Source organism: Chionomys nivalis, chromosome 12, assembly GCF_950005125.1.
Source record: "Chionomys nivalis chromosome 12, mChiNiv1.1, whole genome shotgun sequence".
Classification (NCBI taxonomy): domain Eukaryota; kingdom Metazoa; phylum Chordata; class Mammalia; order Rodentia; family Cricetidae; genus Chionomys; species Chionomys nivalis.
Window position 1 is genome coordinate 2,746,463 of NC_080097.1, and position 16,301 is coordinate 2,762,763.

The following is a 16,301-nucleotide window of genomic DNA, read 5'->3' on the forward strand; positions in this document are numbered from 1 at the left end:
GCCTAAACGTGGATGTTTGGTTGCGGCTGCTATAGTGCTATGGTGTTTGGTTTCTGATTAATAGCCGTGAGGATGGAAGCTTAAACTTTCCGAGAGCAAACCTGACATGAACGCATCGCTTTCCCTTGTGACGGAGGAGGTTGCCTTCAGAATGGCTTTGCTCATCCTAGACTGGGTGGGTCAAGGAAGCTGACCCCCCCCCGCCCCCGCAGATGATGTTTTGAAGCAGTTGTATATTCCTTATCTTAGATCTTCTAGCTCCACGGCTTGAGCCACCTGTGTGCCTTCTACAGTAAACAGTGTGTGGAAGTAGGAGGAAGTTGTGTGGTTTGGGTTCCCCAGAGAATATCCTTAAATGTGTTCTGTCGGGGTTCTCCTGGTATCCAGAATTAGCTATGCAGACGGTTGAGCGGCTTGTAGCGATGTTGCGATTTTTTTCTTAAATAACATAAAAGTGACTTTTGAAACACTGGCTTCTCTTTCTGGTGTTCAGCCCCCATCCCCCCCCCCCCCACACACACACACACTGCTCATACGGTTAGGCTGTAGTTATTCACTTAGCGCACATCTCCCTCCAGACAATCCCACAGGGAATCGCAAAAGACAAGGCTGGGCCGGTTACAGCTGTATGTGGGGAAATACTCCTTGGGGCGTGGAAACTTGTGGTGCCGTGGAACGGTCCAGTTCTGTGCACCTGCAGAGAGGTAGGTGTATGGAGCTCGAAGGAAACCGATACATGTAGACAGCTTTCTTATCTGCAGGGGTTCCCCTTCCACACAAGATAAGAGGGGATATCAGAAGCCAGGATATGGCGGGGAGGCTCACTCCCCAGGCAGATCTCCTTGCTTGGGAAGATAGCTGCCCACAGCAAAGGTGATCTCAGCAGGCTGCTGGGGACCCAGCTTGTTCTCAGGGAAGCACTCTGGAGTGTGTGGTCACAAGATCAGTTTGTCGGGGTGCTAATCCTTAGTTGAGCCCCAGTAGCCCCTGTACTTGCTGAGGATCCCTAAGCCTGTAATTTGAGTGAACTATATGGAGAGATGTTTAACTACAGGGAACATAGTTCATTTAGGAAGTAACATTTAGTTATTATTTTATCATTATTTATTATGATTTAATTGCTATTTATTGTTATATAAAATGTATCAGTAGTCTCTAAGAGACAATAATAAACATTTAGAAGGGACAGCTGATAATTAACAGGGAATGTAAACAGTATACTCCCATCCCTGGGGCAGGCTCCCTGTCCAAAGCCTCTTCCTGTGTGCGAGGCCCCAAATGCTCCACTCCTCAGCCACACCGAAGCCCTGAAATAGTTACCTGCTTGTCCCGCTCTTCAGAGGTTGACATTGTTACTGATCTGCTCGGGTACTTCCCGGCTTGTCCTGTGCGTGTCAAAGCACAACTCCTCTACATCTGTCTGCTTTGGAAAGTGCATGAATAAAGGTACATTTCTCCCGGAACACATCAAGAACCATGCATGTGTGTGTGTGCACGCGTGTGCGTGCGTGTGCGCCTATCAGATGCCTATCAGAAATTGAGCTCATGTCTCGTCCCTCAGGTATAAGGAGCTTCAGTTCCTGTTTGCATCTCATACCCTGCCTTTGTAAGAACACACGGCTACACCTGCCTTTAGTACATGGTCTGGGGATCAGATTAAGGTCCTCAGGCTTGCTTGGCGAGCACTTAGCTGACAGCTATCTCCCCGCACACAGAGGCCTTATTTTTAATGGTTATGTAACATTCCTTTTACATTTCTGCTTTAATCAGTTTGTGAATGTACTGGGGTGTGTGTGTGTGTGTGTATGTGTGTGTTTTAAAGTGCTTTCCGCCATCCTACTTATCCTGTAAACTACTAGACGTTTCACCTTGCCCTATGCTTGGCAGTGGTGTTTTTTGTTTTTTGTTTTTTTTGTGTGTGTGTGTGTTGTTTTAGTTTGATTTGAGTTTTCAAAACAGGGTTTCTCTGTGTGTATCCCTGGCTGTCCTGAAACTCACTTTGTAGACCAGGCTGGCCTCGAACTCACAGCGATCCACCTGCCTCTGCCTCCCAAGTACTGGGATTAGAGGTCTGGGCCACCCACCACTACCCAAGAACAGCTTGTATCTGGATGGGTAAAGCTTCAGAGACCAAAGGGCTCAGCTTGTCTTGTCTCTGCATGGTAGCGGAAGGTGAAGGAGACCCGTGTGCCTGTCCACTCAACTTCCTGCCCAGACCACTGATAGTGGCTCTGTGGCTGTGGATGAGGTGTGGAGATCCCTTGGGATTCTTGTCTGTTTACGAGGGGCGAGCTCCACTCTGCCCTCCAAACTTTAAGGTGTGGTTGGTTCTTGGGAAGACCTTATTCTAATGGTTGCTTTCCAGCCCTCTGGAGGAAAAGGGTGTGGTGTTCCTAGAGTTCTAGATCAGTGGAGCCTCCATGTTGGGTGTGTTTGTGAGGCAGGTAGGGTTTGTAACACTGGTCTTGGTTTGAGAGTTTGGGCATTTGGAAGATGCCAGGATAGGGAGGAGCTGAACTCTCCAGCAAAGGGACTCACGTTTTCACAGATGTTGTTTGGGTCTTTTCGTATTTTTGAGGAACTTACAGGCATCAACAGATGAATTTGAGTTCTGACTGGAATGTTTGCAGTCACCTATGTTCACTAAGGAGGGAGGTAGCCACCCTCGTGTCCCTTGTAGAGAGAGAGAGGACCCGAGAGGACTCAGCTCCTGGTGGTCCCACCAGTGCGTCAGTCCCACAGACAGAGGGAGGCGGAGTCGTGGGCCTTTTCTATCATGGACTTGTTTTACTGGAGACACCTAGTGAAGGAAGACCCAGGCCCTAAAGTGCAGGCCTGCGGGCAAGGGTTTAATAGCCTGTAACACGTATTCACACCAAGAAAGAGCTGCATCTGTGTAGGCTGCCTTAGGAGGAAGGCTTACCGTTGGTATTATTTCATGAGTCATTCCTTTGTTGTCTGTGTTTCAGTAGTGTGAGGTTTAAGGAACGTTCCCGCCACCTTTGTGTGATGACACATTTTCAGGTGACCAAATCAGGACATTTCCTTCCTGAGAGCTGCAGACATTTCTTTACTGTGCCCCCGTTTTTCTGTTTTATTTGCTCATCCATTGGTTCATTCGGCCACACGTGTAAGACCTAAGATCTACACTGGGGACACAGAGGCCTGTCCCTCTGGGGTATTAGCTCAGAAATGCTCGTAGTAGCCACAGTGTGTGTTAGTATCACCCACCCTTTCCAAACTCTTAGAGAACACTAAGCTCATCCCGCTGGAGGAAGGCCACGCTCTGGGTATTTCCCCCCACAAGCTGTAGGCTCTCCAGTAGGCAGGGCCTCCCACCATTTCTGGAGCTGTTTGCACAGGCAAGGCTCCCGCTCTTACACTTGCTTTGTTGACTAATCTAGGAAGGAAACTTCATGAGTGCATTCGTTCCTAGAAGGGCAGAGCGAGTGTCCTAATGGTGTCCCCCAGGGGCTTCCGTGCCTCCGTCACCGTCTCACTCTCATGCCAAGCCGCTTTGGGTTTCTCGCCTTGTAGGAAGGAGGACCTGCTTCTCTGAGGTATTTCCTTTCTCCTGCCATAAAGTGCATCCAGATTGATCGGCCACTGTCTTATACAATAGGGTGATGCTCCCGACTTTTATATTGGTGGAATAGTTAAAAAGCTAACCCCCTGCTGCACACCAGGCACTGCTAGATCACGATTGTGTGAGCTCTCACAACCCCGGGAAACAGAGTCCTCGCGGTTCCTGTGCAGTGAGGAAACAGGCTCCCAGGGGCTTGGCAGCGGGATCTGCATCACTGTAAGGTGCAGAGCCAGGATGGCAGAGTCCTGGTCAGGTTTCCTAAGATCTGTACCTGTACACACACACACACACACGTACACACACGCACACACATGCACACACTCAAACACGCACACACGCGCACACACACTCACCCACACACTCTTACTGACAGACACAAAGGTATTCACTCAAGCCTGCCGCTGTGAAGGGAAAGGCAGATAGGAAAGGTCAAAAGCCCTCACTATAAACTTGAAAATTCAAGCTGGAGAGATGGCTCAGTGGCTGAGTGCTTGCTGATCTCACAGAGCACTGAAGCTCAGCCCCAGGACCTACATTGGGGGCTCACAATTGCCTGTAACTCCAGCTCCTCGTGGGTACCCTCACACGCATGCAGCATGCACATTCTTACACGTAAGCATACAAATCTTAACATGCTCGCGCGCCCCCCCCCCCCACACACACACTCTCACATGCACATTTCTGAGCTTCGGCAGTTTCATCTGTGCAGTGAGCCGTAGATGGTAAATTGCCTCTCAGACCAGACCAGGGCCGGGTCAGGACTAAGATCATGGAGATTTAATTTTAAGCTTTAAGTTTAGTTATGTTTAAAGGTTTGGTTTGGGGGTTTGGGGAGCTTCCTAGTTAGGGTTATTGTTGATATGGTGAAACACCAGAACCAAAAGCAAGTTAGAAGGGGTTTATTTGGCTCACACTTCGACATCATAGTCCATCACTGAGGAAGTCAGGACAGAAACTCATTCAGGGCAGGGACCTGGAGGCAGGAGCTGAAACAGAGGCCATGGAGGGAGCTGCTTACTGACTTCCCCCAGGGCTTGCTCACCCTACTTTCTTATAGAACTCAGGACCACCAGCCCAGGGATGAATCACCTACCATGCTGGGCCCTCCCTCATCAGTCACTAATTAAGAAAATGGCTTATGCTGAACAATGGTGGTGCACATCTTTGATCCCAGTACTTGGGAGGCAGAAATGGATGGATCTCTGTGAGTTCGAGGCCAGCCTGGTCTACAGAGACAATTCCAGGACAGGCTCAAAAGCTATAGAAAAACTCTATCTCAGAAAACAGACAGGCAAACAACCCCCCCCCCCCAAAAAAAAACAGAAAGAAAATATATAGGGGAATTTTCTCAATTGAAGTTCTCTCTTTTCAAGTTGAACTTGACTGTGGTAATTTGTGTCACAATACCTTGGCGTCATTGCGGGAGGGCCATGCTCCTGTTCCTTCTCTTCCACCTTGGGAGGATTAGCTTCTTGACACCCAGCTGTATTATATCTCTACAGAGAGAAGGCACGATGCTGAAGGAACCAGCTAGACCTCAGGGCGGCATCCCCAGCCATGCTGCTAACATTGGTTAGTTGAGTTTAAGTTGGTAGTTTAGTTAACTGTTTATCACCTGACTTGGGTACACAAGGGCAAACTTAAGTTCCCAAGTGAGGCCTTCTCCCCTGTTTGTATGTGCTGCTACCTCTCTTTGCCACCAGTGCCGGTGTCTTCCTGGAAGCACAGCCGAAACTGGCCATGTTGGGCGTTAGTGTGCACTGCGGATGAGCTTTGCACGCTGGCTTCACAAATCCCGATCCAGTTGGTGCTTGGCAGAGAAGGGCAGAAGGAGCGCAGACAGGAGGGGCTTCTCCAGGACCCCAGGTGCCCACTCCTGTGGTACTTCACAGGTGGATCTGACTGCTCCATCTCTGCTGTGGTTTTGTTGATTGTTTATTTGTTTTGTTTTTGGAAGTTTCAGAAAGTAAACTGTTTCTTCTTGATGTCACATCCTAAAAGTAACAGAAATAGTATGTAATTAGTGCACACTCTAAACTTTCTGGTAGTCAAAGTAAGGTAGCTTGACACGGGTGTAATTGACATTTTAACCAAGAATTTCTAATAAATTACTAATCTTTTGAAAATATCAAGGTAATTTTACTTTCTTTTAGTCAGACTGGTTTTGATGTTTAGTCTCTGCTTACAGTACAACTGAATTCAGAATAGGTGTGTGTGTGTCTGTGAGTGTGTGTTTGTGAGTATGTGTGCATATGTGTAAATTTGTGAGTGTGTGTCTGAGAGCATGTGTATGAGAGCATGTATGTGAGTGTGGGTGTGTGCATGAGTGTGGGTATGTGCATGCATGTGTGTATTGGTACGCTGGTGAATGTGCAGGCCAGGACTCAGCCTTAAGTGCCATTTCACCTTGTTTCTTGGGGATTCTCAATGGCCTGGATCTTCCCGGTAGGTTAGACTGGCTGGCCAGCAAAGCCCCGAGGACCCGCCTGTCTCCATCCTCGCAGCGCTGGTATTATAGGTGCCGCCACCATCTGCTTTCTCCTGGATTCTGGGGATTGAACTCAGGTTCTCACGGTTGCAAGACAAGCACTTCACCGACTGAGCCGTCTCTCCAGCCCCGGAATAGCCGCACTTTAAGTGCTCAGTGGTCACAAGCAGCTCGTAGCCACCTCATTAAATGCCACTAAATATTACTTGTCCATAAATTTACACATTTAGCCTCAAAATAGGAATTTGTCATGGAGGAGGGTGAGTCACTGGATGAGGTAACACTCTTGTGAATCTGCAGGAAGAAAGCAGATGATGCTAGTGTAAGCCCAGGTGTTCCTTGCAGAGTTCACTCCTAAAGTGTGTCCTTGCCTGGTGGCATCCGTGTGTATCCATGCATCCGAGCGTGTATTTCAGAGTAAGATTATTAATATCCTCCAACCAGGACATGCAGGTTGTTGAAGCAAGCACTCTTTTTCTCCGTGGAGTGAGGCTGTCGAGCCTCCCTGACATGGCACAGTTAGCTCAGCCATGCTCAGAGCTGGGCAGAAAGGCCCTGTCCTCATGTTACCTCTGGACACGTGGAGGACATACCTTAATGCAGAACAGAGGAGCGAGGCATTGACTGCCTGCTTCCATCATGCTTACTGACCATGTGGTGGGGATAGTCCTTGGGGTTACCGTCTGTGTGACCGTCCCTAAATCCTCTAAATCCTCTGAGCTGATTTCCCTCCTTCTATGAGATATGATATGTAGCCTGGCAAAAGAGGTGCCAGTTGAGGGGTCAGATTTTTCTGAAGTTGAACTGTGCGTGGCTGCACATGAGCCCTGTAACCCACGTGAAGAGCCCCAGCTCTGTAGGAGGGCTTGTGTATTGAATCCCTTCAGTAACCCCATGGCAAAGAGAATAGAAACTGCCATTTTGTGGATAGGGACATTTGTTTATTTTTAAGTTTTTATTACATTTAGGTGTGTGTGTGTGTGTGTGTGTGTGTGTGTATACAGGTTGTATTTTAGCTGCTGAGTCACGTATTTTAGGTTGTATTTTAGCTGCTAAAGACCACGTCGTCCATCAGTAATTTTTGGAAAACAGTTTCTACAATGAGATTCTCCAAAGCAGATGGCCCAGTAGAGGGCTTGCCTAGTCGAGTGGTGACTGGGGCATTTGCTGAGGCCGTTCTGGGCCACCCCAGAGCTGCTGATTCAGGGGGTCTTGGGTGAGCTTGCATCTTTAATAAATTCCACGTGCTGGGGCTGGGCCTGGAGCCGAGCTCCGAGAGCCTCTAGATTGCTGTAATGAACCCACACACGCCATCTTCAGTAGGGCTCGGTATTTTGGGGACCGGAACTTAAATTCTGGCTCCACCAATACCTGCTTTGCTGCAGCTGGTCTCTGCTGCTCTTTCCCGGTAGGAGTGCAGGGACTTGTCTGTGAGCAGAGTGTCCTATGGACATTTACCCCTCAGCCCCAATAGCTTAAGGTAAGCTGTTATGAAATTGGATGAAAACCGGCTTTTAGAGCCTTTTTGTGTAATTGCTTGACCTCTTTGCTTCAGAGTTTCAAAATAGCTTCCGTTATCTCAGAAGAATTAATAATTTTTAGGCTGTGATGTTAAAGAAGGACAAATACAGGTTTTCTGAAAGAGTATAGTATAGACTTACTGTAGAATTTCTTATTGATCCCTTCTCACCTGCAGAAGAAGGCACACAGAAGCAGGGAATGCTGGGGGTTCCTCAGGCTTTCCCTGGCCTCTGTGTGGCCTGTCAGAGAAAGGCATCACTGGAAGCGGTCACTGTGTGTGCAAGGGAGCACATCCCAGTCCTCTCTGCGCTCTCTGCTCTGGGCACGGGGCAGGGAGTGAGTTCCCTAAATTCCTGTCTTGTCTACCTCTCTTCGTTAGTATCCTCAGCAGCGACCCTACTGAGCACAGCTCTCTAAGTGTGAGCAGATGCATGGGCTTCAGGTCATTGGTGTTAGTATCGCTATGACGTCATTGCCTAGTCCAGCATTTCTCTTACCCATTTTCCAGATGCTGTGGATTATACAGTTGTCTTTAGTTCTGTTCGCTTGAGAACAGATTGGTAATTTGTGAAGCCATGGTCCCATTGAAAGACCCTCGTCTTCGTTTGCAGGCACGTGGTTTTAAGATGGACAGTCTTTGTTACATGGATACGCTTGGTCCATAAAACCACCATTCAGTGACCAGTTCTGTAATCTGAGTGCTTTTGAAGGCGCTCTCTAGAGTGGGGATCCGACGGCCTCTTGTTTCTCCGACAGAAAACTGGACTCACAAGTGTGTCACTGTTACTTCTACATGGATGACTGGGAGTCCGATGCCCCGTAGGCTGGGCCTCCCGGGTTGTGCGTTAACGCTCGGGTTCAAGCCATTTGCATCCTGTGTTGATCACAGGGTAGAAATTAAGATTAACAGTTAATTAAATTAATTAATTAAAGCTAAAAATATACTATTGGGGTGGGAAAGGGGGAGAACCTGAGCTGGGACTGCAGACCCTCCTCTCAGGGACTCAGATGGCCCCTTCCTTCCCCTTCTTCCGAACCCACCCATAGTGTGCATGGCCCTCACGTTCAGATGCTTGTAGAGCTTGTACCCCTGTGTCGGTTGCTCCCCTACTGCCGAGACGAAACACCACAGCTCAGCAACTTACAGAAGAAAGTTGGTTTGGATTTAAAGTTTCAGCCAGACAAGAGTCGATGATGGCAGATTGGGGGCGTGGCAGCAGGAGCTGCAGCTGGGACAGCAGTCTTGGACTGTAAGCAGGAAGCAGAGAGGGCCCTGCTGGGAGTGGCAGGAGGCCTTGGAAGCTCACAGCCTGCTCCCAGTGACATCCTTCCTCCAGCAAGGCCACACCTCCTAAACTTATTCCAACAATGCCACCAAACAGGAACCAAGTGTTCAAACTCTGAGTCCGTAGGGGATATTCTCATTCAAACCATATCATGAAAGTTTCTTAACCTTTTTTACAGACGTGTACTCCAAGCGGGAGGGGGGGGGGTGTTGGTTGGGAGAGGTGAAGACAGGACTGTGACTGAGAGCAATTCTGCTCCTGCAGAGGACTTGAGTTTGATCCCCAGCACCCATGCCAGGTGGCTCACAGCTCCAGGGCACCTACATTCTGTGCACTGATACGCACGTGCACACACACACACACACACGTGCGCACATACACACAAGTTCAATGTTTTTAGTATGTTTTCCCACAGCTTCCACACATGTTAATGAGCCCCCTAGGGAAGAGCCTGAGTCATGGAATCATAGTGGATTGGGTCATGTTTGTTGTGACCTCAGAGGTTTGTTGGTTTGGTTTTGAGACAAGATCTCACTGTTAGACCAGGCTAGCCTGGAACTCCAGCCTCAGCCCTGCAAGAATGAAATGTGTGTTAGCATGTTAGCATGCTGGCAGTCTCCTGCATGTCTTAATGCTACACATCTGTTATTCAGTGATGGGAGTTCATTTTCCCCGCTGGAAGGTGTGTGTGTGTGTGTGTGTGTCAGTTCCCCCGCTGGAAGGTGTGTGTGTGTAAGGTGTGTGTGTGTGTGTGTCTCAGTTCCCCCGCTGGAAGGTGTGTGTGTGTGTGTGTGTGTGTGTGTGTCTCAGTTCCCCCACTGGAAGGTGTGTGTGTGTGGAAGGTGTGTGTGTGTGGAAGGTGTGTGTGTGTGTGGAAGGTGTGTGTGTGTGTGGAAGGTGTGTGTGTGTGTGGAAGGTGTGTGTGTGTGTGGAAGGTGTGTGTGTGTGTGTCTGTGTCTCAGTTCCCCCGCTGGAAGGTGTGTGTGTGTGTGTGTGTGTGTGTGTGTCTGTGTCTCAGTTCCCCCGCTGGAAGGTGTGTGTGTGTGGAAGGTGTGTGTGGAAGGTGTGTGTGTGGAAGGTGTGTGTGGAAGGTGTGTGTGTGGAAGGTGTGTGTGTGGAAGGTGTGTGTGTGTGGAAGGTGTGTGTGTGTGTGTGTCTGTGTCTCAGTTCCCCTGCTGGAAGGTGTGTGTTTTGCAGTTCCCATGCTTCTCCTGTGTTTGGTCTCCTAAGAGCTCTTCCCGCTTGCTCAACTGGCTTCATTTTGCCCCACATGCTGTAGACTGGAGGCGAGCACCCCGGGTTTGTAGACTGGGTCCTTGGTCACTCCCTCCACTGAATATTTGCATGCATTTTAGAGACGAGACCGAGAACTGTACGGATAAATTGCAGCAAGGGTACCCCACTAGGAGCCAGTGCCCCCCACTGGGAGCCACTCCTTTGACTCCTGTGCCACCCATTCATTCAGAGGGAGCAGGCGAGACTGTTAGTCATCTCTTGCTCCTCGAGCCATGGCTCACCATTTCACTGTTCACATAGAATACAGTAGCTTTTGTTTTTTCCCTCACAGTGGATTTCCAGTAAACCTGAAGTGTTCTGCACATTGGTGACCCGCCTCTCGCCTGCTGCACACCCCTCCACCCCCCACAAGCCACTGCTTTGAGCAACTTGTTGCTTTGTGCACTCTTTATGACCAGGGAGAACCTCCTGTAAAGTCGATGGAGCTGAGTTGTTTAGCTTCCTTCTGGGGTCTTGGCAGTTGGTTGGGGGACCAGCAATTTGAATGCATCGGCTTGTATTTTTAATCCCTCTCCTGTATGATTTTGTAGACTTCAGATTGCTCCAGATGCATTTGCACCTATGAACTTGCACACTGGAGTCCGCCCTTAATCTCTGATGACCTGTTCAGTCCTGGGGGTTTCCTTCAGGAAGCACCAGGTTGTGGGCCCCTCATTCCTTCCTAGCGGTGAGTGAGGAGATGCCGCACCATGACAGATGCAGGTCTAGGTACTGGAGATGCAGCAAAGCAAACAGAGAAGGCGTAGCTTGGGAGAGATATAGTAACCTCATCGCAACCAGGTCAGAAACCCATCTGTCCCGGGTCACCGCCATGTTGCCCTTCTTGTTTACAGATGCATATGTCCCTGGTCACCACCATGTTGCCCTTCTTGTTTACAGATGCATATGTCCCTGGTCACCACCATGTTGCCCTTCTTGTTCACAGATGCATCTGTCTCTTGGGGCTTGTATCTTCCTCACCTGTGTCCCAAAGACCTGGCAAGGTGCACGTGGACAGGTTCAGTAAATGTCTGTGAAAAGTAGTGACACATCTTGATGTTAGCGTTTGCATACCAGGAAGGGAGGCTGTTGGTTGTCTGTGCACACCCTAACCATAGGAAAACAAGGATTCCTCAAATCCAACTTCAGGAAGTTGGAGTTGGTAGACAGGAGTCTTATGTAAGCGGACAGACAGCATATAAAGGCTGGCGAGGCCCATGCTTCTTGTCACCTGGTTCAGCATCTCAGTCCTGCTCTGTCCCCATCCCCAGCGGATGTCTTGGGAAACAGACTATGGTTCGCGAAGCATCTTCACCTCGGCTGTTCGGCACCTCCATCCTCTGGAAGAGAAATCAAGGGAAGTCCTAAATTCTTCATGAGCAGAAATGATGAGTTTCTCGTTTCTCAAAATAGAGCACACCAGGTCTCGCCTTCCTGTCTGCTATTTTTAGAAGTGGCATTCAGGGTCTCATGTGTTCATATTCAGCCTCGGAGGCAGAAAAGTCTAGAAAGTTCCCAGGAAGCTCTTGTGGCTGAGGGACAAGCAATGGGGGTCACTCTGTTAGTCGTTGAGGCTCGCTTCGGTTCCCATGGCTTGCAGACCTCGCGTGGGACCGTAACCGAACCATATTGTGGATGAACACTCTCTAGATCGGCTGGCTTCCAGAGGTATCCCATTTCCCCAGGACGGGGAAGATTCTCTGGCTTGATTACCTTTCCATCTGGAATTCTGGTGTGTGTGAACACAGGCCATCTCATCCAAAGGGGCATGCATTGTGGGAAGGAGGTTTCAGAGGCCTGGGAGAGGGCTGAGTGGTAGGACATGGAGGCCTCACCCTTCTTTGTCCGCGAGCACAGTCGGGATGTTTCTGCACTGGTGGCTGCTGCCTTCAGTGCCCCAGAGATGCCGTTGCTGTCTTTGTGGAATTACTCTAATAGGAGCACCTCAGTCCCCACCCACGCCCCTCCCGAGCGTGAAGTGCATCAATGCTCAGTTCAGCTGATAATGCGAGCTTTATATCGGCTTTAGCCTCTGCCCCGAGTACCAGTGTCATCTCTATTATAGTTTTCTCTCTGATAGGTCCTTTGTCTTTTCGTCTCTGTGCATGTCCCTGCCATCGTTGGCTGTTTTATTTCATGAGTTCATAGACAGTGTAGGAAATTATCTGTGACTGGATCGGTGTAACTGAATAGATACAAAACATTCGCTTAGAGAAAAAAAGGAGACCTGCCGTACAAGCAATAAGCTAAGTGCATTTAATAATAATAATAAGACACATCTAGTGGGTGCCTGTGGTCTGCCAGGCTCTGCCTCTGACACGTGTTCACTCAGCTGCCCAGCAGCCGTCCCTGATGACTGCGTCATCTCCCGTCAGCCCTGTTCTCCCGGCCTTCAGCGTGATCACCTGAGTGGTCGTAGACAGCAGTAGAGTCAGGTTCTGTAGGAGACCGAGCTTATGAGGTGCTCTGAAAGGAAAGGCATTCAGAGTTTTGACAATCGAGTAAGGCACATGTATGAGTTACTTTTTTATTGCTGAAATGAAAAGTGCCCGACAGAAGCAGCTTCCAGAAGGGCTTCTCAGACTCCCAGTCTGAGGGTGGACAGCGGGGGTCAGGGACACGAGGCATCTGCTCACTCACGTGGAGCCTGCAGTTGGGAACACTGGGAGACGAATCACTCCGTCTCCTTCATCCTTTCTCTAACATCTGCAGCCCAGCCCATAGAACGGTCCCATTTTCACGTAACGGGGGTCTCCCCACCTCAGTTAAGCTAACCTAGAAAAGCTCTCTCAGACACGGCCCCAGAGGCTGGCCTCTGAGGCGGTTCTAGATCCGGCCAGACGATGACAGTATCAACTGTCAGGGCATGAAGTGAATGCTTCTTTAGATTGTGAAAATAAATTCCAATTAAGTTATTCCTTGTGGCTGAACCTCCCCGAGTACATTACATTAAAAGTTCTGTCTGTCAGGCAGTGGTGGTGCACGCCTTTAATCCCAGCACTCAGGAGACAGGTCGATCTCTGTGAGTTCGAGGCCAACCTGGTCTGCAGAGTTAGTTCTAGGATAGCTAAGGCTACACAAAGAAACCCTGTCTCACAGAGGGGAAAAAGTCCAGTCGGATGTAGGAGAAGAAAGAGTTCTAGCCGGGTGATGGTGGCACACGCCTTTAATCCCAGCACTCGGGAGGCAGAGGCAGGCGGATCTCTGTGAGTTCAAGACCAGCCTGGTCTACAGAACTAGTTCCAGGACAGGCTCAAAAGCCACAGAGAAACCCTGTCTTGAAAAAAAAAAAAAAAAAAAAAAAAGAGTTTTGATTGACGGAGGACCGAGTCATAATCCAGTCTTGCTGGATGATCTAGACCATTAACTTGTGGTCAGCCTAGATGTTGGGTGGGTTAAGTGTTATCATGTGAGTGGAACCTCTTGAATGTTGCACTTGAGCGCATAAAAGCATGCTTCTGCTTCAACGTTGCATCTGGTTACTGAATACCTACAAGATTACATCTAGGGAGACCGAGTCACCTGATTGGTGAAAACAGTATTCAGTGTCCTAACTAGGTAAAATGACCATGCCATTAGAAAACAAACCTTGTAAGCAGCTCAGATTTTAGCAAGTGGTTAAGAAATAATTACTGCCTTTAATAGTTGTGAATGCATTATCTGTGTTGGTTTGTGTATAGGAAACACATAAATATGTGAACATGAAAAACTAGTATATGAAATTATTATAATAAATTTTATTATTATTATTATTAGCCTTGCAGTGTGATAATAGCTCTAAAGTTTAAGTTTGTCAACCATATGCTAAATATGACTGTTGCCCATTTCTTATAAAATTTGAAATCCGTTCTGTACCTGTTTGTTCCTAGGTGCTTTTGAACTCCAACAGCGGACTTGTGTGTTTGACACAGCCCAAGACACTGACAAAACCTAGAGTGTTTATTTTCTGGCTCTTTAGGAAGTGTGCTGATTTCTGTCCCTAGAACAGTGTTGGAGGTCCTGGGAGCAGTTTTCCCATGGAAAGTGGAAACTTGGAAAGTCTGACCCACTACCAGGTGCTAAGATCAAGTCTTAGAGAGAGTGTGGTTGTACATAAGGGATGGAGGGACTAAGTGTTGAGGCCACATAATGTGGGAGTCCCCTCTGTATGCTCTGAATACCATCTGTAAATAAAGAAACTGCCTTGGCTTGTTGATAGGGCAGAACTCAGATAGGCAGGGGAAACTAAACTGAATGCTGGGAGAAATAAGGGCAGAGCAGAGAGAAGCCATGTATCCCCGACGGAGTGGAAGGAACTTTATCCTGTAAGACACAGCCTCATGGTGATACACAGATTAATAGAAATGGATTAAATTAGTATGTAAGAGTTAGCCAGTAAGAAGCTAGAGCTAATGGGATAAGCAGTGATTTAATTAATACAGTTTCTGTGTGATTATTTTGGGACTTTCCTCCCACAGCAACAGGCTGCAGCCAATGAACAGGGAACCTTGCTGGTGAGGCTGGGGCAGGATTTCCTTGGCTCTTTATGGGGGGGGGTGCACCCTCCTGGGTCTTTACCAGAAAGTCCCCTGACTGCTGTAAGAGCAAGGTTAAATAAAATGTAAAGCCCAGATGAAACAAAACACACAAAGGAACTGGACTCTTCTGTGGAGTCTGGCAGAGCTGATGGTCTTTTCGTGAAGGAGCAGAAGGTAGAAGTTCCTGGAGCCTTGAGCCTGGGCGGGTGGGTCATGGCTGTGTGTTAGACACCTTGTAAGCTGGGGATGGGTGGAGCTGACGCCATCTGGAGTAGCTGGTTTTGTTAGGTTTGTGGAAATGGCTTCTAAGGCACATATTATTAATTATGACATCCATTCATTTTGCCAGCTGCTATGTGCAACACAACAAACAGAAATAGAAGATTGAGTTTTTTAAAAGTTGACTTAAAATCATTTAGAGAATGTTTTTTTCCCTTGTGGCAGTTCTATTTTAAAAATAAATTACTTTGTGCAGATTGTTTTGACCTTAAAATCTTGTAGGCATTACCTGAACTTTCGCCGTCCAAACTAAAAAGACTTTTATGATATATAACTTCAGTGTTTTGATTTGGCATATTTTCTAACCTCTGTCCCTAAAACATATTTTGTATAATTATGGTTAATTGTATACTTCTTTGGGTTCTGAACTTTTTCTTAGAATATAAAAGTATCTTTGTCGAGTGTGCTTGGGTCAAGCAATTGACATGAAATATGAGCTTTTACTCACATGCCATGCCAAGTTGTTGGGCTGAACACAGTGTGCAATGCAGTTCTCACTCAAGGCTCATTCCAGTGCCCCGTGGCCTTGTGCAGATGCCTCAGCATTTTGATGTCCTCCATCCTGGAGCTCCATTCTCCCTGCAGGTCACTGCTGGATGATGGTAGCCCTGGTGGAAGGGGACACCTCTCAGGGCCAATGTATCAGTGGCCACATCTCTTCTGCTTACAGATCGTTGGCCAGAAGACAGTCATGTAGCCACACCTAACCAAAGGGAGCCTGGGAAATGTTTTGAGAAAGAAAGGACAAAGGTCTGGGCACTCAGAGCCTCAATCACAATTCCCACTTAAATACTACTTACCAGATGTCTTTACATATTTCCGATATAAGCAGTCACTTCAGCATAGATAATGTTCATTGAGATCCTGTGTTTAAGACCTTGTATTAGTGGTTTAAAAATAATTTTGCAGTACTTTGATAATGGCGGGTTTTTATTTATCTTCTCTCTCTCTGTATTGTACATGCGTGTATGTAAGCACATATGTGCTTACTTGCTTGTACCACAGCACACGTGTGGAGGTCAGAGAACAGCTTCCAAGGGTTGGTTCTTTCCTTCTACCGCATAGGTTCAGGGGCTTGAACTCCGGTTATCTGGCATGACAGCATTTGTCTTTACATGCTGAGCTGTCTTGCTAGCCCTGGATTGTTACTTCTCATAATAGATATGCACACATATGCACATATATGTATAAATCTTTAGTTGCTTTCTATAGCACACAAGTATACAGACATGTATTACGTGTATACTTATGTCTGTTTTATCAGTTGACACCCTGTAGTACATAGTTACTTGAATATGTATTTCTGCCTGCAGCATGGACGTGCCCCGCAGATGTGCTGGCGGTGACAG

General features: G+C 47.9%; 1 protein-coding gene across 11 annotated transcripts in view; it reads left to right on the forward strand.

The window, feature by feature from the left end:
• The window catches only part of Dock9 (dedicator of cytokinesis 9), a 240,697-nt gene that overhangs the window by 92,210 nt on the left and 132,186 nt on the right, over nt 1-16,301 (forward strand). The gene's annotated exons all lie outside the window — the stretch shown is intronic.